This window comes from Bufo gargarizans, unplaced genomic scaffold (assembly GCF_014858855.1).
Source record: "Bufo gargarizans isolate SCDJY-AF-19 unplaced genomic scaffold, ASM1485885v1 fragScaff_scaffold_293_pilon:::fragment_2:::debris, whole genome shotgun sequence".
In the NCBI taxonomy this organism is placed as follows: domain Eukaryota; kingdom Metazoa; phylum Chordata; class Amphibia; order Anura; family Bufonidae; genus Bufo; species Bufo gargarizans.
This window is the reverse complement of record NW_025334084.1, coordinates 706,114-733,809: the sequence shown is the minus strand read 5'-3', so window position 1 is coordinate 733,809 and position 27,696 is coordinate 706,114.

The window sequence follows — 27,696 nt, the reverse complement described above, 5'->3', positions numbered from 1 at the left end:
CCGAACATCCCGGAAATGTTCGGGTTCGGGATCCGAACCCGATCCGAACTTCGTCCCGAACCCGAACCCCATTGAAGTCAATGGGGACCCGAACTTTTCGGCACTAAAAAGGCTGTAAAACAGCCCAGGAAAGAGCTAGAGGGCTGCAAAAGGCAGCAACATGTAGGTAAATCCCCTGCAAACAAATGTGGATAGGGAAATGAATTAAAATAAAAATTAAATAAATAAAAATTAACCAAAATCAATTGGAGAGAGGTTCCATAGCAGAGAATCTGGCTTCCCGTCACCCACCACTGGAACAGTCCATTCTCAGATATTTAGGCCCCGGCACCCAGGCAGAGGAGAGAGGTCCCGTAACAGAGAATCTGTCTTCATGTCAGCAGAGAATTAGTCTGCATGTCATAGCAGAGAATGAGGCTTCACGTCAGCCACCACTGCAACAGTCCATTGGCATATATTTAGGCCCAGCACCCAGGCAGAGGAGGGAGGTCCCGTAACAGAGAATCTGTCTTCATGTCAGCAGAGAATCAGTCTGCATGTCATAGCAGAGAATGAGGCTTCACGTCAGCCACCACTGCAACAGTCCATTGGCATATATTTAGGCCCAGCACACACACAGGCAGAGGAGAGAGGTCCCGTAACAGAGGATCTGGCTTCATGTCACCAGAGAATCAGTCTGCATGTCATAGCAGAGAATCAGGCTTCACGTCAGCCACCACTGCAACAGTCCATTGGCATATATTTAGGCCCAGCACCCAGGCAGAGCAGAGAGGTCCCGTAACAGACAATCTGTCTTCATGTCAGCAGAGAATTAGTCTGCATGTCATAGCAGAGAATGAGGCTTCACGTCAGCCACCACTGCAACAGTCCATTGGCATATATTTAGGCCCAGCACCCAGGCAGAGGAGGGAGGTCCCGTAACAGAGAATCTGTCTTCATGTCAGCAGAGAATTAGTCTGCATGTCATAGCAGAGAATGAGGCTTCACGTCAGCCACCACTGCAACAGTCCATTGGCATATATTTAGGCCCAGCACACACACAGGCAGAGGAGAGAGGTCCCGTAACAGACAATCTGGCTTCATGTCAGCAGAGAATTAGTCTGCATGTCATAGCAGAGAATGAGGCTTCACGTCAGCCACCACTGCAACAGTCCATTGGCATATATTTAGGCCCAGCACACACACAGGCAGAGGAGAGAGGTCCCGTAACAGAGAATCTGTCTTCATGTCAGCAGAGAATCAGTCTGCATGTCATAGCAGAGAATGAGGCTTCACGTCACCCACCACTGCAACAGTCCATTGGCATATATTTAGGCCTAGCACACAGGCAGAGCAGAGAGGTCCCGTAACAGACAATCTGGCTTCATGACAGCAGAGAATCAGTCTGCATGTCATAGCAGAGAATGAGGCTTCACGTCACCCACCACTGCAACAGTCCATTGGCATATATTTAGGCCTAGCACACAGGCAGAGCAGAGAGGTCCCGTAACAGACGATCTGGCTTCATGTCAGCAGAGAATCAGTCTGCATGTCATAGCAGAGAATGAGGCTTCACGTCAGCCACCACTGCAACAGTCCATTGGCATATATTTAGGCCTAGCACACAGGCAGAGGAGAGAGGTCCCGTAACAGACAATCTGGCTTCATGTCAGCAGAGAATCAGTCTGCATGTCATAGCAGAGAATGAGGCTTCACGTCAGCCACCACTGCAACAGTCCATTGGCATATATTTAGGCCCAGCACCCAGGCAGAGGAGGGAGGTCCCGTAACAGACAATCTGGCTTCATGTCAGCAGAGAATCAGTCTGCATGTCATAGCAGAGAATGAGGCTTCACGTCACCCACCACTGCAACAGTCCATTGGCATATATTTAGGCCCAGCACCCAGGCAGAGGAGGGAGGTCCCGTAACAGAGAATCTGTCTTCATGTCAGCAGAGAATTAGTCTGCATGTCATAGCAGAGAATGAGGCTTCACGTCAGCCACCACTGCAACAGTCCATTGGCATATATTTAGGCCCAGCACCCAGGCAGAGGAGGGAGGTCCCGTAACAGAGAATCTGTCTTCATGTCAGCAGAGAATTAGTCTGCATGTCATAGCAGAGAATGAGGCTTCACGTCAGCCACCACTGCAACAGTCCATTGGCATATATTTAGGCCCAGCACCCAGGCAGAGGAGGGAGGTCCCGTAACAGAGAATCTGTCTTCATGTCAGCAGAGAATTAGTCTGCATGTCATAGCAGAGAATGAGGCTTCACGTCAGCCACCACTGCAACAGTCCATTGGCATATATTTAGGCCCAGCACCCAGGCAGAGGAGGGAGGTCCCGTAACAGAGAATCTGTCTTCATCTCAGCAGAGAATTAGTCTGCATGTCATAGCAGAGAATGAGGCTTCACGTCAGCCACCACTGCAACAGTCCATTGGCATATATTTAGGCCCAGCACACACACAGGCAGAGGAGAGAGGTCCCGTAACAGACAATCTGGCTTCATGTCAGCAGAGAATTAGTCTGCATGTCATAGCAGAGAATGAGGCTTCACGTCAGCCACCACTGCAACAGTCCATTGGCATATATTTAGGCCCAGCACACACACAGGCAGAGGAGAGAGGTCCCGTAACAGAGAATCTGTCTTCATGTCAGCAGAGAATTAGTCTGCATGTCAAAGCAGAGAATGAGGCTTCACGTCAGCCACCACTGCAACAGTCCATTGGCATATATTTAGGCCCAGCACACACACAGGCAGAGGAGAGAGGTCCCGTAACAGACAATCTGGCTTCATGTCAGCAGAGAATTAGTCTGCATGTCATAGCAGAGAATGAGGCTTCACGTCAGCCACCACTGCAACAGTCCATTGGCATATATTTAGGCCCAGCACACACACAGGCAGAGGAGAGAGGTCCCGTAACAGAGAATCTGTCTTCATGTCAGCAGAGAATTAGTCTGCATGTCATAGCAGAGAATCAGGCTTCACGTCACCCACCACTGCAACAGTCCATTGGCATATATTTAGGCCCAGCACCCAGGCAGAGGAGGGAGGTCCCGTAACAGAGAATCTGTCTTCATGTCAGCAGAGAATTAGTCTGCATGTCATAGCAGAGAATGAGGCTTCACGTCACCCACCACTGCAACAGTCCATTGGCATATATTTAGGCCTAGCACACAGGCAGAGGAGAGGTTCATTCAACTTTGGGTAGCCTCGCAATATAATGGTAAAATGAAAATAAAAATAGGATTGAATGAGGAAGTGCCCTGGAGTCCAATAATATATGGTTATGGGGAGGTAGTTAATGTCTAATCTGGACAAGGGACGGACAGGTCCTGTGGGATCCATGCCTGGTTCATTTTTATGAACGTCAGCTTGTCCACATTGGCTGTAGACAGGCGGCTGCGTTTGTCTGTAATGACGCCCCCTGCCGTGCTGAATACACGTTCAGACAAAACGCTGGCTGCCGGGCAGGCCAGCACCTCCAAGGCATAAAAGGCTAGCTCTGGCCACGTGGACAATTTAGAGACCCAGAAGTTGAATGGGGCCGAACCATCAGTCAGTACGTGGAGGGGTGTGTACACGTACTGTTCCACCATGTTAGTGAAATGTTGCCTCCTGCTAACACGTTGCGTATCAGGTGGTGGTGCAGTTAGCTGTGGCGTGTTGACAAAAGTTTTCCACATCTCTGCCATGCTAACCCTGCCCTCAGAGGAGCTGGCCGTGACACAGCTGCCTTGGCGACCTCTTGCTCCTCCTCTGCCTTGGCCTTGGGCTTCCACTTGTTCCCCTGTGACATTTGGGAATGCTCTCAGTAGCGCGTCTACCAACGTGCGCTTGTACTCGCGCATCTTCCTATCACGCTCCAGTGCAGGAAGTAAGGTGGGCACATTGTCTTTGTAGCGTGGATCCAGCAGGGTGGCAACCCAGTAGTCCGCACAGGTTAAAATGTGGGCAACTCTGCTGTCGTTGCGCAGGCACTGCAGCATGTAGTCGCTCATGTGTGCCAGGCTGCCCAGGGGTAAGGACAAGCTGTCCTCTGTGGGAGGCGTATCGTCATCGTCCTGCCTTTCCCCCCAGCCACGCACCAGTGATGGACCCGAGCTGCGTTGGGTGCCACCCCGCTGTGACCATGCTTCATCCTCATCCTCCTCCACCTCCTCCTCATCCTCGTCCTCCTCGTCCTCCAGTAGTGGGCCCTGGCTGGCCACATTTGTACCTGGCCTCTGCTGTTGCCAAAAACCTCCCTCTGAGTCACTTCGAAGAGACTGGCCTGAAAGTGCTAAAAATGACCCCTCTTCCTCCTCCTCCTCCTCCTCCTCCTGGGCCACCTCCTCTTCCATCATCGCCCTAAGTGTTTTCTCAAGGAGACATAGAAGTGGTATTGTAACGCTGATAACGGTGTCATCGCCACTGGCCATGTTGGTGGAGTACTCGAAACAGCGCAACAGGGCACACAGGTCTCGCATGGAGGCCCAGTCATTGGTGGTGAAGTGGTGCTGTTCTGTAGTGCGACTGACCCGTGCGTGCTGCAGCTGAAACTCCACTATGGCCTGCTGCTGCTCGCACAGTCTGTCCAGCATGTGCAAGGTGGAGTTCCACCTGGTGGGCACGTCGCATATGAGGCGGTGAGCGGGAAGGCCGAAGTTACGCTGTAGCGCAGACAGGCGAGCAGCAGCAGGATGTGAACGCCGGAAGCGCGAACAGACGGCCCGCACTTTATGCAGCAGCTCTGACATGTCGGGGTAGTTGTGAATGAACTTCTGCACCACCAAATTCAGCACATGCGCCAAGCAAGGGATGTGCGTCAAATTGGCTAGTCCCAGAGCTGCAACGAGATTTCGCCCATTATCACACACCACCAGGCCGGGCTTGAGGCTCACCGGCAGCAACCACTCGTCGGTCTGTTGTTCTATACCCCGCCACAACTCCTGTGCGGTGTGGGGCCTGTCCCCCAAACATATGAGTTTCAGAATGGCCTGCTGACGTTTACCCCGGGCTGTGCTGAAGTTGGTGGTGAAGGTGTGTGGCTGACTGGATGAGCAGGTGGAAGAAGAGGAGGAGGAAGCCGAGAAGGAGGAGGTGGCAACAGGAGGCAAAGAATGTTGCCCTGCGATCCTTGGCGGCGGAAGGACGTGCGCCAAACAGCTCTCCGCCTGGGGCCCAGCTACCACTACATTTACCCAGTGTGCAGTTAGGGAGATATAGCGTCCCTGGCCGTGCTTACTGGTCCACGTATCTGTGGTTAGGTGGACCTTGCCACAGATGGCGTTGCGCAGTGCACACTTGATTTTATCGGATACTTGGTTGTGCAGGGAAGGCACGGCTCTCTTGGAGAAGTAGTGCCGGCTGGGAACAACATACTGTGGGACAGCAAGCGACATGAGCTGTTTGAAGCTGTCTGTGTCCACCAGCCTAAATGACAGCATTTCATAGGCCAGTAGTTTAGAAATGCTGGCATTCAGGGCCAGGGATCGAGGGTGGCTAGGTGGGAATTTACGCTTTCTATCAAATGTTTGTGAGATGGAGAGCTGAACGCTGGCGTGTGACATGGTTGAGACGCTTGGTGACGGAGGTGGTGGTGGTGGTGTTGGTGGTACATCCCCTGTTTGCTGGGCGGCAGGTGCCAACGTTCCTCCAGAGGCGGAGGAAGAGGCCGAGGCGGCAGCAGCAGAATAGGCCGAGGCGGCAGCAGCAGAAGAGGTAGCAGGGGGAGCCTGAGTGACTTCCTTGGTTTTAAGGTGTTTACTCCACTGCAGTTCATGCTTTGCATGCAGGTGCCTGGTCATGCAGGTTGTGCTCAGGTTCAGAACGTTAATGCCTCGCTTCAGGCTCTGATGGCACAGCGTGCAAACCACTCGGGTCTTGTCGTCAGCACATTGTTTGAAGAAGTGCCATGCCAGGGAACTCCTTGAAGCTGCCTTTGGGGTGCTCGGTCCCAGATGGCGGCGGTCAGTAGCAGGCGGAGTCTCTTGGCGGCGGGTGTTCTGCTTTTGCCCACTGCTCCCTCTTTTGCTACGCTGTTGGCTCGGTCTCACCACTGCCTCTTCCTCCGAACTGTGAAAGTCAGTGGCACGACCTTCATTCCATGTGGGGTCTAGGACCTCATCGTCCCCTGCATCGTCTTCCACCCAGTCTTGATCCCTGACCTCCTGTTCAGTCTGCACACTGCAGAAAGACGCAGCAGTTGGCACCTGTGTTTCGTCATCATCAGAGACATGCTGAGGTGGTATTCCCATGTCCTCATCATCAGGAAACATAAGTGGTTGTGCGTCAGTGCATTCTATGTCTTTCACCGCTGGGGAAGGGCTAGGTGGATGCCCTTGGGAAACCCTGCCAGCGGAGTCTTCAAACAGCATAAGAGACTGCTGCATAACTTGAGGCTGAGACAGTTTCCCTGGTATGCATGGGGGTGATGTGACAGACTGATGGGGTTGGTTTTCAGGCGCCATCTGTGCGCTTTCTGCAGAAGACTGGGTGGGAGATAATGTGAACGTGCTGGATCCACTGTCGGCCACCCAATTGACTAATGCCTGTACCTGCTCAGGCCTTACCATCCTTAGAACGGCATTGGGCCCCACCATATATCGCTGTAAATTCTGGCGGCTACTGGGACCTGAGGTAGTTGGTACACTAGGACGTGTGGATGTGGCAGAACGGCCACGTCCTCTCCCAGCACCAGAGGGTCCACTAACACCACCACGACCATGTCCACGTCCGCGTCCCTTACTAGATGTTTTTCTCATTGTTATGGTTCACCACAACAACAAATATATTATTTGGCCCAATGTATTGTATTCAAATTCAGCGGGATATAAATTTGAGGCCTAGTATTTAGGCGCTGGGTGACCGGTATGGATTTAGTGACAGAATTAGACTTGGAAATGCACAGAAGCGTGTGTGTGAAGTTATTCTGAATGACCCTATGTGCACCTTCAATATGATCTACCCTTTTAGGGATAGATTTCAAATAGCTCTGATATAGCAGAAACGACTAAATTATGAAATTGCTAAATTGGGAATTGTATTTCAACCCAGAACAAAAAATGTGCTTTGACGGACACTAAATAACTTTCCCAGCCACAACAGGACAGCGGTAACGAGAGATTTAGCGGGATATAAATTTGAGGCCTAGTATTTAGGCGCTGGGTGACAGGTATGGGTTTAGTGCCAGAATTAGACTTGGAAATACACAGTAGCGGGTGTGTGTGAAGTTATTCTGAATGACCCAATGTGCACCTTGAATATTATATACCCTTTTAGGGATAGATTTCAAATAGCTCTGATATAGCAGAAACCACTAAATTATGAAATTGCTAAATTGGGAATTGTATTTCAACCCAGAACAAGAAATGTGCTTGAACGGACACTAAATAACTCGCCCAGCTACAGCACTAAGGACAGATTTAGCGGGATATAAATTTGAGGCCTAGTATTTAGGCGCTGGGTGACAGGTATGGGTTTAGTGCCAGAATTAGACTTGGAAATACACAGTAGCGGGTGTGTGTGAAGTTATTCTGAATGACCCAATGTGCACCTTGAATATTATATACCCTTTTAGGGATAGATTTCAAATAGCTCTGATATAGCAGAAACCACTAAATTATGAAATTGCTAAATTGGGAATTGTATTTCAACCCAGAACAAGAAATGTGCTTGAACGGACACTAAATAACTCGCCCAGCTACAGCACTAAGGACAGATTTAGCGGGATATAAATTTGAGGCCTAGTATTTAGGCGCTGGGTGACAGGTATGGGTTTAGTGCCAGAATTAGACTTGGAAATACACAGTAGCGGGTGTGTGTGAAGTTATTCTGAATGACCCAATGTGCACCTTGAATATTATATACCCTTTTAGGGATAGATTTCAAATAGCTCTGATATAGCAGAAACCACTAAATTATGAAATTGCTAAATTGGGAATTGTATTTCAACCCAGAACAAGAAATGTGCTTGAACGGACACTAAATAACTCGCCCAGCTACAGCACTAAGGACAGATTTAGCGGGATATAAATTTGAGGCCTAGTATTTAGGCGCTGGGTGACAGGTATGGGTTTAGTGCCAGAATTAGACTTGGAAATACACAGTAGCGGGTGTGTGTGAAGTTATTCTGAATGACCCAATGTGCACCTTGAATATTATATACCCTTTTAGGGATAGATTTCAAATAGCTCTGATATAGCAGAAACCACTAAATTATGAAATTGCTAAATTGGGAATTGTATTTCAACCCAGAACAAGAAATGTGCTTGAACGGACACTAAATAACTCGCCCAGCTACAGCACTAAGGACAGATTTAGCGGGATATAAATTTGAGGCCTAGTATTTAGGCGCTGGGTGACAGGTATGGGTTTAGTGCCAGAATTAGACTTGGAAATACACAGTAGCGGGTGTGTGTGAAGTTATTCTGAATGACCCAATGTGCACCTTGAATATTATATACCCTTTTAGGGATAGATTTCAAATAGCTCTGATATAGCAGAAACCACTAAATTATGAAATTGCTAAATTGGGAATTGTATTTCAACCCAGAACAAGAAATGTGCTTGAACGGACACTAAATAACTCGCCCAGCTACAGCACTAGGGACAGATTTAGCGGGATATAAATTTGAGGCCTAGTATTTAGGCGCTGGGTGACAGGTATGGGTTTAGTGCCAGAATTAGACTTGGAAATACACAGTAGCGGGTGTGTGTGAAGTTATTCTGAATGACCCAATGTGCACCTTGAATATTATATACCCTTTTAGGGATAGATTTCAAATAGCTCTGATATAGCAGAAACCACTAAATTATGAAATTGCTAAATTGGGAATTGTATTTCAACCCAGAACAAGAAATGTGCTTGAACGGACACTAAATAACTCGCCCAGCTACAGCACTAAGGACAGATTTAGCGGGATATAAATTTGAGGCCTAGTATTTAGGCGCTGGGTGACAGGTATGGGTTTAGTGCCAGAATTAGACTTGGAAATACACAGTAGCGGGTGTGTGTGAAGTTATTCTGAATGACCCAATGTGCACCTTGAATATTATATACCCTTTTAGGGATAGATTTCAAATAGCTCTGATATAGCAGAAACCACTAAATTATGAAATTGCTAAATTGGGAATTGTATTTCAACCCAGAACAAGAAATGTGCTTGAACGGACACTAAATAACTCGCCCAGCTACAGCACTAAGGACAGATTTAGCGGGATATAAATTTGAGGCCTAGTATTTAGGCGCTGGGTGACAGGTATGGGTTTAGTGCCAGAATTAGACTTGGAAATACACAGTAGCGGGTGTGTGTGAAGTTATTCTGAATGACCCAATGTGCACCTTGAATATTATATACCCTTTTAGGGATAGATTTCAAATAGCTCTGATATAGCAGAAACCACTAAATTATGAAATTGCTAAATTGGGAATTGTATTTCAACCCAGAACAAGAAATGTGCTTGAACGGACACTAAATAACTCGCCCAGCTACAGCACTAGGGACAGATTTAGCGGGATATAAATTTGAGGCCTAGTATTTAGGCGCTGGGTGACAGGTATGGGTTTAGTGCCAGAATTAGACTTGGAAATACACAGTAGCGGGTGTGTGTGAAGTTATTCTGAATGACCCAATGTGCACCTTGAATATTATATACCCTTTTAGGGATAGATTTCAAATAGCTCTGATATAGCAGAAACCACTAAATTATGAAATTGCTAAATTGGGAATTGTATTTCAACCCAGAACAAGAAATGTGCTTGAACGGACACTAAATAACTCGCCCAGCTACAGCACTAAGGACAGATTTAGCGGGATATAAATTTGAGGCCTAGTATTTAGGCGCTGGGTGACAGGTATGGGTTTAGTGCCAGAATTAGACTTGGAAATACACAGTAGCGGGTGTGTGTGAAGTTATTCTGAATGACCCAATGTGCACCTTGAATATTATATACCCTTTTAGGGATAGATTTCAAATAGCTCTGATATAGCAGAAACCACTAAATTATGAAATTGCTAAATTGGGAATTGTATTTCAACCCAGAACAAGAAATGTGCTTGAACGGACACTAAATAACTCGCCCAGCTACAGCACTAAGGACAGATTTAGCGGGATATAAATTTGAGGCCTAGTATTTAGGCGCTGGGTGACAGGTATGGGTTTAGTGCCAGAATTAGACTTGGAAATACACAGTAGCGGGTGTGTGTGAAGTTATTCTGAATGACCCAATGTGCACCTTGAATATTATATACCCTTTTAGGGATAGATTTCAAATAGCTCTGATATAGCAGAAACCACTAAATTATGAAATTGCTAAATTGGGAATTGTATTTCAACCCAGAACAAGAAATGTGCTTGAACGGACACTAAATAACTCGCCCAGCTACAGCACTAAGGACAGATTTAGCGGGATATAAATTTGAGGCCTAGTATTTAGGCGCTGGGTAACAGGTATGGGTTTAGTGCCAGAATTAGACTTGGAAATACACAGTAGCGGGTGTGTGTGAAGTTATTCTGAATGACCCAATGTGCACCTTGAATATTATATACCCTTTTAGGGATAGATTTCAAATAGCTCTGATATAGCAGAAACCACTAAATTATGAAATTGCTAAATTGGGAATTGTATTTCAACCCAGAACAAGAAATGTGCTTGAACGGACACTAAATAACTCGCCCAGCTACAGCACTAGGGACAGATTTAGCGGGATATAAATTTGAGGCCTAGTATTTAGGCGCTGGGTGACAGGTATGGGTTTAGTGCCAGAATTAGACTTGGAAATACACAGTAGCGGGTGTGTGTGAAGTTATTCTGAATGACCCAATGTGCACCTTGAATATTATATACCCTTTTAGGGATAGATTTCAAATAGCTCTGATATAGCAGAAACCACTAAATTATGAAATTGCTAAATTGGGAATTGTATTTCAACCCAGAACAAGAAATGTGCTTGAACGGACACTAAATAACTCGCCCAGCTACAGCACTAAGGACAGATTTAGCGGGATATAAATTTGAGGCCTAGTATTTAGGCGCTGGGTGACCGGTATGGATTTAGTGACAGAATTAGACTGGGATATGGCCAAAAAATAAACAGACTATTGCTGGTTAAATGCACTTGGTGTGACAGCTTCACCCTGATGTAGGCTTTAGCCAAAAAACAACCACACCATTGAGGGTTAAATGCACTTGGTGACAGGCGCAGCTTGCCCCTGATTTAGTATATGGCCAAAAAATGAACAGACTATTGCTGGTTAAATGCACTTGGTGTGACAGCTTCACCCTGATGTAGGCTTTAGCCAAAAAACAACCACACCATTGAGGGTTAAATGCACTTGGTGACAGGCGCAGCTTGCCCCTGATTTTGTATATGGCCAAAAAATGAACAGACTATTGCTGGTTAAATGCACTTGGTGTGACAGCTTCACCCTGATGTAGGCTTTAGCCAAAAAACAACCACACCATTGAGGGTTAAATGCACTTGGTCGCAGCTTGTGCTGGCGCACCACAAGACACAAAATGGCCGCCGATCACCCCAGAAAAATGTGACTGACAAACGGTCTGGGCAGCCTAAAAACAGTGAGCAATTGAGGATCAGCAGCTCAATGATCCACAGCTGCAGATCGATCAGTTAATCAAGTCCTTTGGAGGAGTTAATCTGCCTAATCTCGCCCTACTGTCGCAGCCGCAACCTCTCCCTACGCTAATCAGAGCAGAGTGACGGGCGGCGCTATGTGACTCCAGCTTAAATAGAGGCTGGGTCACATGGTGCTCTGGCCAATCACAGCCATGCCAATAGTAGGCATGGCTGTGATGGCCTCTTGGGGCAAGTAGTATGACGCTTGTTGATTGGCTGCTTTGCAGCCTTTCAAAAAGCGCCAAGAAAGCGTCACAAAAGCGCGAAGAAAGCGACGAACACCAAACCCGAACCCGGACTTTTACGAAAATGTCCGGGTTCGGGTCCGTGTCACGGACACCCCAAAATTCGGTACGAACCCGAACTATACAGTTCGAGTTCGCTCATCCCTAATTGGAATGCATTGCAAACGGGATCAGACCCCAAAAAGTTGAAGTTCCAGAGTGGGACAAAAAATTAAGTGAACAAAGAAGTTAAAAAAATTCAGTTTTACAAAAAATAAAAAGTTTCAATAAAAAAATTGTCCTTTTCCCAAAATAAAAAAAAATGGTAAAAAAATAGGGAAAAAAGAAAAGTAAACATATTAGTTATCACCGCGTCTGTATCGACCGGCTCTAGAAAAAAATCGCATGACTTAACACCTCAGGTGAACACCGCCCCTAAAAATAATAAAAACTGTGCTAAAAAAATATTTTTTTGTCACCTTACATCACTAAAAGTGCAACACCAAGTGATCAAAAAGACGTATGCCCCCCAAAATAGTACCAATCTGTCACCTCATCCCGCAAACAATGAGCCCCTACCTATGCAATCGCCCCAAAAATAAAAAAAATATGGCTCTCAGACTATGGAGACACTAAAACATGATTTCTTTTGTTTAAAAAATGCTTTTATTGTGTTAAATGTAAAAAATATTAAAAGTAGACATATTAGGTATCGCCGCATCCGTAACAACCTGCTGTATAAAAATACCACATGACCTAACCCTTCAGGTCAATACTGTAAAAAATAAAAACGATTTCTAAAAATATATTTTTTGTCACCTTTAGGCCCCTTTCACACGGGCGTTGCGGGAAAATGTGCGGGTGCGTTGCTGGAACACCCACGATTTTTCTGCGCGAGTGCAAAACATTGTAATGCGTTTTGCACTCGCGTGAGAAAAATCGCGCATGTTTGGTACCAAAACCCGAACTTCTTCACAGAAGTTCAGGCTTGAGATCGGTGTTCTGTAGATTGTATTATTTTCCCTTATAACATGGTTATAAGGGAAAATAATAGCATTTTGAATACAGAATGCATAGTACAATAGCACTGGAGGGGTTAAAATATATATTTAACTCACCTTAATCCACTTGTTCGCACAGCCCGGCATTTCTTCTGTCTTTAACTGTGAGCAATAGGACCTTTGATGATGTCACTGCATTCATCACATGATCCATCACCATGGTGACGAACCATGTGATGAACACAGTGACGTCATCAAAGGTCCTATTGCTCACAGTTAAAGACAGAAGAGATGCCGGGCTGCGCAAATAAGTGGACTAAGGTGAGTTAAAGGGAACCTGTCATGTGGATATTTGATTATAATCTAGCTAATTATATACAATCATTAACTACTAAAATGTGCCTTAGATGTATTCACTTACTGGTGTGACAGATGGTTACCTCATAATATACACACAAAGATGCCGCATGCTAATGAGCTGATTTGAGTCCGGCGTGATGTCATTGAGTCCAGCGTATATTTAATTAACAGCTATAGCCACTCCCCTGCCCACCTGCTGCTGATTCCTATGGAAATCATGCAGCAGTCTCTTCTACTTTTTGATGACTCTGTTAGCAGGGTTTCCCAGGGACATCCACCTAGCCCTGCCCCAGAAGTGGAAGAGATTGCCCAATCTCTGCCCACCGATGCCCAACCACTTATCTTACAAGATGAGTACATGAGAGGACCATCGCAGCACGTCTCGGATGATGACGAAACACAGGTGCCAACTGCTGGGGCTTTCGAAAGTGTGCAGACCGACAAGGAAGGCAGGGGTGAAGACTGTGTGGAAGATGATGTGGAGGACGATGAGGACGATGAGGTCCTCAACCCCACATGGAATCAAGGTCATGCGAGTGACCTATGTAGTTCGGAGGAAAAGGCGGTGGTCGCACAGAGCCACCAGCACAGCAGAAGAGGGAGCAGGGTGCAAAAGCGGAGCGTCCGTCCTCTAGACCACCGCAGCAAGGGACCGAGCACACCAACGCCAGCTCCAAGGAGTTCCCTGGAGTGGCAGTTCTTCACACAATGTGCTGACGACAAGACACGAGTGGTTTGCACGCTGTGCAATCAGAGCCTGAAGCGAGTCATAAACACTTTCAACCTGAGCACAACCTGCATGACCAGGCATTTAGGTGCAAAGCACGAGCTGCAGTGGAGTATACACCTCAAAAACCAAGAAAGGTCTCTGACTCCTCCTGCTTCCTCTTCTGCTGCAGTCGCGGCCTCTTCATCCACCTCTGGAGTGACAGTGCCACCTGGCATCCCGCAAACAGAGGATCTGCCAGCAACACCAACACCTGGGTCACCAAGCATCTCCACAATGTCCCATGGAAGCGTTCAGCTCTCCATATCCCAAACGCTGGAGAGGAAGTACCCCCCTACCCAGCCGTGATCGCTAGCTCTGAATGCCAGCATTTCTAAATTACTGGCATTTGAAATGCTGTCATTCCGTCTGGTGGAGACGGATAGTTTTAAAGGCCTTATGGCGGTGGCTGTCCCACAGTACGTCGTGCCCAGCGCCACTACTTTTCAAGGCGAGCTATCCCTTTCCTGCACAACCAAGTAGGGGACAAAATCAGGTATGCACTGCGCAACGCCATCTGTGGCAAGGTGCACCTGACTACGGATACGTGGACCAGTAAACACGGTCAGGGCAGTTATATCTCCATAACAGCACACTGGGTAAATGCAGTGGCGGCTGGGCCTGAGGCGGATAGCAGTTTGGCGCATGTCCTTCCACCACCAAGGATTGCAGGGCGCTTCAGTTTGCCTCCTGTTGCTTCCTCCTCCTACTCTGCTTCCTCATCCTCTACCAGCTCCTCATCCGGTCAGCGTAACACCTTCACCACCAACTTCAGCACAGCCAGGGGTAAACGACAGCAGGCAGTTTTAAAACGTATCTGTTTGGGGGACAAACCACACACCGTGCAGGAGCTGTGGACGGGCCTTGAACAACAGACCGATGAGTGGTTTGTGCCAGTCAGCCTCAAGCCCGGCCTGGTGGTGTGCGATAATGGGCAAAATCTTGTAGCAGCTCTGGGACTAGCCGGTTTGACGCACATCCCTTGCCTGGCGCATGTGCTGAATTTGGTGGTGCAGAGATTCCTTAAAAATTACCCCATGTCAGAGCTGCTGCATAAAGTGCGGGCCGTCTGTGCGCGCTTTAGGCGTTCTCACCCTGCTGCTGCTCGCCTGTCAGCGCTGCAGCGTAACTTCGGCCTTCCCGCTCACCGCCTCATATGTGATGTGCCCACAAGGTGGAACTCCACCTTGCAAATGCTGGCCAGACTGTGCGAGCAGCAGCAGGCGATAGTGGAGTTTCAGCTGCAGCACGGGTGAGTCGCTTGGCGGAACAGCACCACTTCACCACCAATGACTGGGCCTCCATGCGAGACCTGTGTTCCTTGTTGCGCTGTTTCGAGTATTCCACCAACATGGCCAGTGCCGATAACGCCGTTCTCAGCATTACTATCCCACTTTTATGCCTCTTTGAAAAAACGCCCCGCGATGATGGAAGAGGAGGTGGCACAGGAGGAGGAAGAGGGATCATTTTGTAGGGTTTCTGGCCAGTCATTCCCAAGTGGCTCCGAGGGTGGGTTCCTGCACCCACAAACTCAAGGTACACAATTGTCCAGCCAGGTCACAGTTCTGGAGGATGAGGAGGTGGAGGATGAGGAGGAGGAGATGGAGGAGGAGGAACCATGATCACAGCAGGGTGGCACTCAGACCAGCTCATGGCAATCACTGGTGCGTGGATGGGGGAATACAGAGGACACAGACGATACACCTCCCACAGAGGACAGCTTTTCGTTGCCTCTGGGCAGCCTGGCACACATGAGCGATTGTTTATATTGTTATACTGCAGCGCAATTGCTCATATTTGTATTTTGGATATTTCACACTCTTTTAGAGTGTACCTTAATTTTACTAAATTAAATTAAAACCAAAAACCTGTGTTGGCTATCTCGTCCTCCTCCACCGCCGCTTCCACCTCCTCCGCTACGTCCACCGCCTCCTCAAACTCCTACTCTATATGGAACTCCACCTCATAAATTCATTATTTTTATTTGTACGTGTTTTATTTTATATCATTTCACTACTTTGTCATTAACATTATCTGGTGAAAGTAACCAATTTTTGGGTGTATAGTACCACTGCTATACCTAGTAGGCCGGTTAAAAAAAATAAAAAAATTGTCATTAACACTTTCTGGTAAAATTCACCAATTTTTGGGTGTATAGTACCACTTCTATACCCAATATGCCGGTTAACAAAAAAAATATATTTGTCAGTTACATTTGCAGTTGAAATTCAAAATTTTTTGGGTGTGAAGTACCACTGCTATACCTAGTAGACAGGTCAAACAATAAAAAAATTGGTCTCTTACATTTTATGGTGAAATTCACAAATTTTGGGGTGTGATGTGCCACTGCTATACCTAGTAGGCCGGTTAAAAAAATAAATAAATTATCATTAACATTTTCTGGAGAAATTCACCAATTTTTGGGTGTATAGTGCCACTGCTATACCTAGTAGGCCGGTTAAAAAAAAGAAAAATTGTCATTAACATTTTCTGGTGAAATTCACCAATTTTTGGGTGTATAGTACCACTGCTATACCTAGTAGGCCGGTTAACAAAAAAAACAATAATTGGTCAGTTACATTTTCTGTTGAAATGTAGCAATATTTGGGTGTGAAGTACCACTGTATACCTAGTAGACGGGTTAAACAATAAAAAAATTGTTCTCTTACATTTTATGGTGAAATTCACTAATTTTGGGGTGTGATGTACCACTGCTATACCTAGTAGGCCGGTTAACAAAAAATTATAATTTGTCAGTTACATTTTCTGGGGAAATGTAATAATTTTTTGGTGTGAAGTACCACTGCTATACCTAGTAGACCGGTAAAAAAAAAAAATAACATTTGTCAGTTACATTTTAGGGTCAAATTCACTAATTTGTGGGTGTAATATACCCCTCCTCTTCCTAGTTGACAGCTTAATAAATTTCAATAATTTTTATTTTACATTTTCGGGTGACAATAAACAATTGTTTTCTGTCATAGACCCCTGCTCTACCAAGTAGACAGGTTAATTAATTTCTGTAATTTTTCTGTTACATTCTTAGGTTGACATTATACAATTTTAGACGTGAATAAACCCCTGCTCTGCATAGGTGACAGGGAATAAAATATCCGAAATGCTTCTTTAATTGATGCGCGCCACCTCCTTTGATTCAATGCTTAAGCTTAAACTAGTTGTACCACATTTAAGCTTCAATACTTTGTCCCACATTTCTGCTATACTCTTTTGGCCAACATTTGCGCCTCAATAGCTTTTCCCACAATTCCGCTTGACTCTTTTGGCCCACATTTGGGCTTCTGTAATTTGTCCCACATTTGCGCCTCAATAATTTTTCCCACATTTCTTCTTGATCCCAAATTTTTAAAATAAATTTATCTCCCTTAAATTTGGTCTCTTTTTCTCACGCTCCCTCTCCGGCCTGGAACACTGATTACCCGCCACCCGTGATCACCATGGTAGGCACATAAAAAAACATTGAACGTTGATAGAGCAGATATCAAATTGGATCGTGGACATCACGTGGACGTGCGACATGGTGAGTGGGGCAGTAAGTATGCACACGTCTACACGAACTAACTGACAGGGGTCAGCCCCTGCAACTTCTGGGTCTCCAAATTGGGCACATGGCCTGAGCTTGCCCTTTACGCCTTGGAGGTGCTGGCCTGCCCTGCAGCTGGTGTATTGTCTGAACGCGTGTTTAGCATGACTGGAGGGTTATATTTCCCAATGTTTTGGGGTGTACCCTAATTTAAAAAAATAAAAATAAATTTAAAACCAAATAGCAGTGTAGGCTACCTCCTCCACGGCCACTTCCACATACACCGCCACATCCATCGCCTCCTCAACCTCCTTCTCCATATGGACCTGGTCCTCCTAGATCAACATTATTATTTTTATTTTTGCATATTTTATGTTATTTTAAGTCATTTCCCTATGCAGATTTGTTTGCAGAGCACTTGCCATGCTCTTAACCACATTTTGACGCCATTTGCAGCCCTCTAGCCCTTTCCATTACATTTTTACAGCCATTTTAGTGCTCAAAAGTACGGGTCCCCATTAACTTCAATGGGGTTCGGGTTCGGTGTCAAGTTCGGGTCCCATTTTTGTGTCCTTTGTGTGTGTTTTATATGTGTGAATGTATATGTGTGTAGTCAGTAGGTGTATATACATGTGTGCAATACCTGTCAAAATTGACCGTGACTTTACTGTGTATATTGTGTTCCATAGGCTGTGCACAAGAGAAATAGTTAATTTTACCTCCCCTGGCCAGGAGTGGCCCTCTTGGCTAGAAGTTGTAGTGTAAAGAGTTTGCAGCTTACAGCTGGAGAGTCACTAGCTAGTTTTTGTAGCTGGTGTGTGAGAGAGAAACATTAGACAGGATGACACTAGCCCTACAAGTTAGGAGATACCAAAAGATTAACTGGAAGCTTGTGTCAACCTCTGAGAGAAGAAAGACTTGAATTGTGAGGAAAGTTGAGGGCCATTACAAAAGAACAGTGCATGGGCAAAACGCCAGTAAAAAGTAAAATATGTTTATGGGTATAGGCTTCACTGCACATGGTTTGGGTTATATAGCTCCTGACACTCTCCACACTACTGGGACGAATTGGCCATCCATTGAAGCACTATACCCTGCAATTGGGCATTGCAGAGATATGGAGAGAGAAATTGCTTCCCTTGGCCGAAATGGGATATTGCTTGGATCAATTAGAAAGAGACTCATAGGGGCACTTATTGTATGGCTTATATCCCTCCCCATATACAGGCTTGTGAAATCTATGTATGTAACTTCCACATCCTGGGAGGAGCAGAGGATGGCAGAGGTACGATAGTGGTTCTGGCTGCAACAGCTATTCACATAAATCACAGTGGCAGTCCTCACACCGATGCTCCCTTGTGAAAGGAGGACGCACACTTTCTTCTTTAGGAACACACTCTGATGTTGGGACTCCTGCTTGATAGTAGTTGTGGTGCCCTAGGTGTTATGCGTTTGATATGAGTGCAAGGCAGGACATGTAGGTGCAGTGGCTGGCAAATAGTTCTAAACAATTCACTATACAAACCTTCCCTAATAGCAATGTATGGATATGATAAATGATTGGGGTTGTACTCCTCTTTATCTTTCCACAGTCTCTTTCTGCAGAATCTTTGGCTGGAAAAAAGGATCTTGTAAACTAGTCTATATATGCCATATTTAGGGGTACAGGATTTAGATATGACTGGCCAGGAATGTGTGAAAGTGTGGAAGGGTGTAATCAGCAATGTCCCTTTCACTGCAATAAAGTATTTTTCAGCCTTAAACAGCAAATGCTTAACCGACTGACTCCAATGCTCGGACTTGCAGATTCTGGACCTTAGAGTTCTTGCCCTCTCTGGAGTACTTTAAAGAAGAAAATACTTTCTTGATGCAAGTATCTCAAAGATAGTGGTTCTCTGGGACTCAGGCTGTTTTATGAGGAGTGAGTACATTTAGCTCCTCTCTCTTCTTCAGCTAACACTAGAATACACTAGGGGTGGGCCTAGGTCCATCTTCTACCCTCCTATAAGGGTAAAGTCAGGACTGTTAACCATGACTGATCCATACAAGACTATACAGGTACTATACAACAATCAAAACATTGCATAGAACCAAATAACTGGACGTATCAATAAGCAATTTTTCAAGTACAATATTCTGGGGTACTGCATCACCTAGAAAAACCTACGGTAACTTATTTTTGCAAGTACCAATGCCTGTTATCTGCCCAAACAGCCTAAGAAAAGTACAGTGGACTTGCTACCCCAAAACCAGCTTCTTCATTGCCTTGCATCTCCTACTTACACTAGCACATCATTGTCTTTCTTGCTGGTGTCTCAAGGGTGCGCTGCCTTGTACCCCAAGACCTGCTGGTACCATGGGCACTCCACATAACATGGAGTGCCCCAAAACAAAGGTGTGTCCTGAGGGGAAGAATGGTTCCACCCCTCCCATCATTGCACGGCCTAAGGAAGTTCCAGGGTGAGGACTGCTATGGTCATTACTGCTAATACTACTCCTATCATTGCCACTACAACGACACCCGCCCTTCGGCTCTTCCTTCCTGTGCCAGTTTGAATGATGCCTTATATTGCACCATTGTGTGTCTTTTCTTAGAAAACTTCCAAAGCAAAGGTCAAGCAGCTCTGTTTGATACCAAGGGCAAAACTATTTGTTAACTATATTTTTCTTCACAGACCTGTAAAAACACCAGTCACCCCATCAAATTTACCTCATCTAGATATATTGCATTTCACATAATTAACTGCAGTCCTATTTCTGGATGAAAATAAAATATTAGATCTCTGCTTGTCAGATAAAATCTTGTCTTAATCAATACTGTTTAATTTGGAAGAAAGTACAATATTTCCTCTTCTTAGATAATAACAGGAAGTATTGCAAAGTAGTTCTTTTCAAACTTTCTGAAACAGATTATGTTCTTAAAAATTTTTCTCTTTGCTTTGCATGTTTAGCACCACATCCTATTAAATCTGTGTTTGAAGTCTGCAGGATTTGCTAAAAATGTGATAATACCTAAGTAGATAAGAGATTATACTCTCTATGTATATACTCCAAAGATTTCTTCTAGCTGGGATGCCGTGTATTAATTGGCCACCTACAAAGAAGGCTGTTTAACATTTACAACTGTGTTTTTACTGTTATCCTAGCAGAAGAACATGTTGCTAAGTATGCAGCATTTCTGGAAAACATTTAAACAATATGTTCTGCTTCCCTCGCTTTGCATTACATTTACCGTACCCATAAGTAGGGTTACTTACATTTGTAATAAATTATTTCAAAGGAAATATATCAGTGCAAATTAAAATTAGCCAACACATGAAAACCGGATTGAATACAAAAGTCATGCATTAAAGGGGTCATTCATCTCTGGGAACTTCTTCTGCAGACCCCCCATTGAGGATGGACTCCCAGTGTCTATTATACTTACCTGATCCCTGCCACTGGGTTCCTGATATACCGTTCCCCTGCTGACTCTGCAGACATCAGGTTTGACACGGGTCACATGGCTGCTGCAACCAATGACTGGCTGCAGAGGTGATGCATGCAGCCAGTCATTGGCTAATGCATGGGTTACAAGTCACTGCTGCAGCCAACCTTTGGCTACAGTGGCCTTGTGACCTGTGTCAAACTGGGCCTGCAGAGCTGACGGGGGAATGATGGAACCGGAACCCAGCAGTAAGATAAAGTAAGAATGAATACCACCACCAGGTTCTGGGAAGCAAATCTGGTAGAGTTTCCCATCCCACCTCTGGATTTCAGTTTTAACGATGACACTCATGGGTAGGTACCTAGGCTGGCAGCAGGGAGGGGGAATTCTATAGGTAATTTATTTATTTTTCATATTCAGAAGCTCTTCCTTCCAGATCATTGTATCTATATCTGGCAGCAGGTGTGGTCGAAGGTTGGTGATCTAGACCCAGCAGACCCAGCTAGACCCAGCAGATAGCACACATATCTACCACCCCTTCTTGGGCTCTGCAGGCACCTCTCACTGCATCCCATCCACCCAACAATCTGCTTACTAAAAGCAATGTGAGCCTTTAGAACACTGCATTGCCTGCATGATTACAGAATATGATTCCCCCCCCCATTCGCATAAAATTTTCTGCCAGAAATGCGCACACTTTACACCTCAAATGCCCACAAAAGAAGATACAATGCATGTACAGACATTGTTCAGATTTCTATATCTGCAACATGTCTATAAAGGTGTCGACATCTTCCTGAGCCTTTTGCAATGCAACGGGCGAAATCTGGACACAGTTTTACAATACAATGTCTTGGACTGTAGTGATGCAGCTACGACTAGGGATGCTTGGCCACATAGTTTAGGGGTATTCCAGTCTCAGTCATTCATGGCTTAAATCAGAATACCCATTATATGTGGAGGTCAGAGCTACAGAAACAGCTGTGTAGGCTGTGCTACATTGTTTCCATAACTTCCATTCCCTTTTATTGGAGTTATGGAAAGAGTGTAGCACAGCCTGCTAATCCAAGTTGGGAATAATACTTCTTTAATGCTGTTTAGCTGTTTTCTTTATTCAACACAAATCAGAGCACGCTTCTTAGACTAGTGTGGGGTTTCGCTCTGGTAGACAAGATTAGCGGACGCAGTATAGAGGCAACAACAAGTTCTTTGGATCAAACAGTTCAGTGTTTTATTCACACTTTAGGCAAGTGACAAATCAAGCAGTAATAATGAAACAAAAAGTCACCATGCGGTGTTGGTGGTAATTCACACCATGCGGCAATTCTGCCTCAAAGAGTCCTTGACCATAGCAGCACCAACCTGTTTTCACGCCAAAACCCGGACCGGCACTTAAAATCCGGTCCGGTATTTGACCTCACCTGGCTGTAAATCAGCCCAGCAGCACATGCTGGGAGGATAATACCTGTTTTTCCAGACAAAACCTCTCACTGTGTCATACTAGTTTTTTTTTTTTTGCTGTGAGGTAGTAAAAGGATAGCCAGGTAAAGTGAAGTCAGGCAAGCTGGGGCAACTGAAGTCGGGCAAGACTGATAACTACCGATGAGCGAAGTTTCCAAAAATTCGATTCAGACACTTAGCAATTTTTTCCCCCAAAATTCACTTTGTTTAAAATTAATTTGTCTCGAAGTGCATTAAATCATCTATATCCAGACCTGCAGGGAGAGTGTATCTCAGTGTACATCACTGTGCATTGCAGCAACATGCCTAGCTAGTCCCTTCTGGTAGTGAAACAGTTAATGTGTGTCAGTATGATAGTCAGGTCTCATACAGTATATAGACATGAACATCAGCGCGCAGGTCACCAACAGTCCTATCTAACCCCTATCTAAACCAAAAGAAAAGATTAAAGCAGTATTCAGTAAAATAAAACAAATAAAACTGTGTGTCCCTGTTGTGGGAGTGCAAACACATGCTTTTGAATCACTTCTGTTAGCCGTAAAATGACTGTGCATTACTATTAGTCTCAGTTCACACTTCAGTTACAGGTCATAAAAACAGAGCAGGTGCAGATATTTTCATGATACCTTATCTGAGAGAAGGATTGGCTCCTGATTTTGGCTCTCCATACAGTAACTGCTGGAATTAACTGACCAAATAACTGAAGTATGAATTCATCCTTACAGGTCAAGGTTAGCGTCAGATATAATGCACTTAACTGTGAAGTGGCCAAAGAGTCTACTATAGAATGAAAGGGCTGTCTCATTTCACACTGTCTGCTGTTTCCACATGGATTGATAGATAGCCTGTTCTGTTAGCCACAGATTCTACTTAACCCCTTAAGGACACAGGGCGTACAGGTATGTCCTGATGTCCTGGTACTTAAGGACACAGGGCGTACCTGTACGTCCTGTGTAGTTCCGATCACCGCCGCGCCGCGGGCGGTGATCGGGACTGAGTGACTGCCGAATTCATTCCCTGGCAGATCGTCCCTGGCCAACACTTTCCAGGTGTGGTCCCCAATACTGGAAAGAAGGGACGGACCCAAAAAAGAGTGTGTCACAGGAGGGGGATACGGAAGGACACCACTACTCAATGTGACACATGTCCCGATCATTCGGGCCTCTGCATTGACGGTTGCTTCAGGGAGTACCACACTTCCATGGAGTACTAAATTTATAATCCCCTTCCCCAATTTTAATTCCATTTAGCCATTCACAATCGATAAAAACTATGGTTCTCAGACTTGAGACACCCAAAAAAATGTGTTCAAAAAGTTTGTAAAACTAAAATAATTTAAAAAAAGTAGACAAATTTGGTAACTCTGCGTCGGTAATAATCTCCTCTATAAAAATACCCCTGACCTAACCCCCCAGATTAACACAGTCGAAAAAAAAAGAAAAGGTGCAAAAAAAGATTTTTTTTTGTTACCTTAGATAACAAAAAGTTTAATAGCAAGAGATCAAAAAGTCATATAGCCCCCAAAATAGTGCTATTCAAATCATCCCCTCATCCCGCCAAAAAAGAGCCCCTACCTAATACAAATCGGCTAAAAAAATTTGCCAAACAAAATGGAAATTCTTTAATTTCATCTCCATTTGCCAATAACTCTTGTGTAACATCTAAAGGGTTAACGACGTTTGTAAAATTAGTTAAGAATACCTTGAGGGGTGTAGTTTCTAGAATGGGGTCATTCTTGGGTGGTTTCTATTATGTAAGCCTCACAAAGTGACTTCAGACCTGAACTGGTCCCTAAAAATTGGGTTTTTGAAAATTTCTGAAAAATTTCTAGATTTGCTTCTAAACTTCTAAACCTTGTAACATCCCCAAAATATAAAATATCATTCCCCAAATTATCCAAACATGAAGTAGACATATGGGGAATGTAAAGTAATAAAAATTTTTGGAGGTATTACTATGTATTATAGAAGTAGAGAAATGTAAACTTGGAAATTTCCAATGTTTTACAAATTTTGGGTAAATTTTAAATTTTTTATAAATAAAAATATTTTTTTTTAACTTCATTTTACCAGTGTCATGAAGTACAATATGTGCCGAAACAACAATCTCAGAATGGCCTGGATAAGTCAAAGCGTTTTAAAGTTATCACCACTTAAAGTGACTCTGGTCAGATTTGCAAAAAATGGCCTGGACCTTAGGCCTCTTTCACACGGGCATTGAGGGAAAAGGTGCGGGTGCGTTGCGGAAACATTCACAGAAGTTCGGGTTTGGGATCAGTGTTCTGTAGATTGCATTATTTTCCCTTATAACATGGTTATAAGGGAAAATAATAGCATTCTGAATACAGAATGCATAGTACAATAGCGCTGGAGGGGTTAAAAAATAAATAAAAATAATTTAACTCACCTTAATCCACTTGCTCGCGCAGCCCGGCTTCTCCTCTGTGCTGTGTGCAGGAAAAGGACCTGTGGTGATGTCACTCCGGTCATCACATGATCCATCACATGATCCATCACCATGGTAAAAGATCATGTGATGGACCATGTGACCACAGGTCCTTTTCCTGTACACAGCACAGAAGACAAGCCGGGCTGCGCGAGCAAGTGGATTAAGGTGAGTTACATTTTTATTTTATTTTTTCAACCCCTCCAGCGCTATTGTACTATGCATTCTGTATTCAGAATGCTATTATTTTCCCTTATAACCATGTTATAAGGGAAAATAATAAAGATTGGGTCCCCATCCCGATCATCTCCTAGCAACCGTGTGTGAAAATCGCACCGCATCCGCACTTGCTTGCGGATGCTTGCGATTTTCACGCAGCCCCATTCACTTCTATGGGGCCTGCGTTGCGTGAAAAACGCACAAAATAGAGCTTGCTGCGATTTTCACGCAACGCATAAGTGATGCATGAAAATCACCGCTCATGTGAACAGCCCCATAGAAATGAATGGGTCCTGATTCAGTACGGGTGCAATGCGTTCAACTCACGCATTGCACCCGCGCGGAAAACTCGCCCGTGTGAAAGGGGCCTTAAGGTGAAATATGGCCGTGACCTTAAGGGGTTAAAGGCTTTCTACCATCAGAAATACTGTTATGTAGCTGACTGACATTAGCGATGCGCTAATGTCAGCACTACATAACAGTATGTTTGTTACATTTCTCCCTGCAGCAGTTTTTGCAAAATAACCACTTTTATTATATGCTAATGAGCCTGTAGGTGCTATATGGGCGTAAAATCAGCACCTGCGCGATCTAGCGCAGGGCAAGGGAGCGCATCGGAGCATGAGATGCTCCAATGCTAGCCTCGGGGGGCTGCCTGGGTGAAAATAAAGGTATGTCCCGGTTTAGCTCTGAACCCGGACAACCCCATTAAGTAACTTAAGAAGGGAGGAATCATGACTTCAGGTGGAAAAAAATGCCGAATATTCTAAAAAACGAATATATAGCACAAAATTCTATAGTGCTATATATTTGTTTTTGACCCACGCCTGTATTGATCGCGTAATATTTGCATATTACACGATCATTACCTTGCCAATTTTTCGAGTAAAAAAATGTATAATATAATGAATATTCTAATTCGTGAATATTCTAAGAATATTCTACAAACTATTTGCAAAATATCGCGAATTCGAATATGACCCCTGCCGCTCATCACTAGATGTCAGTTCAGGGGGAGAACTTTCTCTGCCAGTCAGGGGAATGTCAGCTCCAGTAAGCAGGGGACCAGGAGAGCAGGGCAGGCCAGTATTCACGATAAAACTTCGCAATACGAATATTCGCACTCAACCCTAGACACTAAACTGTGTAAAGTAATTAACACGGAAGAGGACAGTATACTGCTACAGAGGGATCTGGATAGATTGGAGGCTTGGGCAGACAAGTGGTAGATGAGGTTTAACACTGACAGATGTAAGGGTTTGCACATGGAAAGGAATAATGCAAGTCACCAGTACATACTAAACTATAAAACACTGGGTAACACTGACATGGAAAAGGAAGTAGGAATTTTAGTGAACATCAAACTAAGCTGTAGAATCCAGTGTCAGGCAGCTGCTGCCAAGGCCAATAAGATAATATGTTGCATCAAAAGGGGCATAGTGATGAGTACATAGTCCTGCCAGTTTACAAATTACTAGTCAGACCACACATGGAGTACTGTGTACAATTCTGGGCTTCTGTGAACAAGGCAGACATAGCAGAGCTGGAGAGGGTTCAGAGGAGGGCAACTAAAGTAATAACTGGAATGGGTGGACTACAGTACCAAGAAAGATTATAAAAATTAGGGTTATTTACTTTAGAAAAAAGACGACTGAGGGGAGATCTAATAACTATGTATAAATATATCAGGGGTCAGTACAGAGATCTCTCCCATCATCTATTTATCCTCAGGACTGTGACGAGGGGACATCCTATGCATCTAGAGGAAAGAACATTTCTACACAATGTGGAGTCACTGTGGGTAGAAATACATGGAGCTAAAAACAACAATAAATTACTAATAGGAGTTTACTATAAACCACCTAATATACCAGAGTCCACAGAAAATCTACTACTAAACGAGATAGACGAGGCTGCAAATCATAATGAGGTGGTTATTATGGGGGACTTCAACTACTCAGATATAGACTGGGAAACTGAAACTTGTATATCTCATAAGGGAAACAGGTTCTTGGCAATAACCAAAGGCAATTACCTCTCCCAACTGGTTCAGGACCTGACTAGAGGGACGGCCATACTGGACTTAGTATTAACCAGTAGGCCTGACAGAACAACAGATGTGCAGGTTGGTGGACACCTGGGAAATAGTGACCATAAAGTAATAACCTTCCAATTATCATTCAAAAGAGCGTTTCTACAGGGAGGAACAAAAATACCAAACTTCAAAAAAAGCTAAATTTAGCCAACTAAGAGAGGCCATAGGCCTAACTAACTGGGACAAAGTCCTCAAAAATAAAAATACAGCCACAAAATGTAAAATCTTTAAAAACATCCTAAAATCTCATTGTGAGAGGTACATACCGTATGGGAATAAAAGGTTAAGGAACAAAAAGAAACCAATGTGGATAAATAGAACTGTAAATAAATCAATAAATGACAAAAAGAAAGCATATAAATCACTAAAATAGGAGGGTAGCACGGAAGCACTGAAAAACTATAAGGAAAAAAATAGAACATGTAAAAAACAAATAAAAGCGGCCAAACTAGAGACCGAGAGATTAATTGCCAAAGAGAGTAAAACTAACCCTAAAATATTCTTCAATTATATAAATGTTAAAAAGTATAAATCTGAAGGTGTCGGCCCTTTA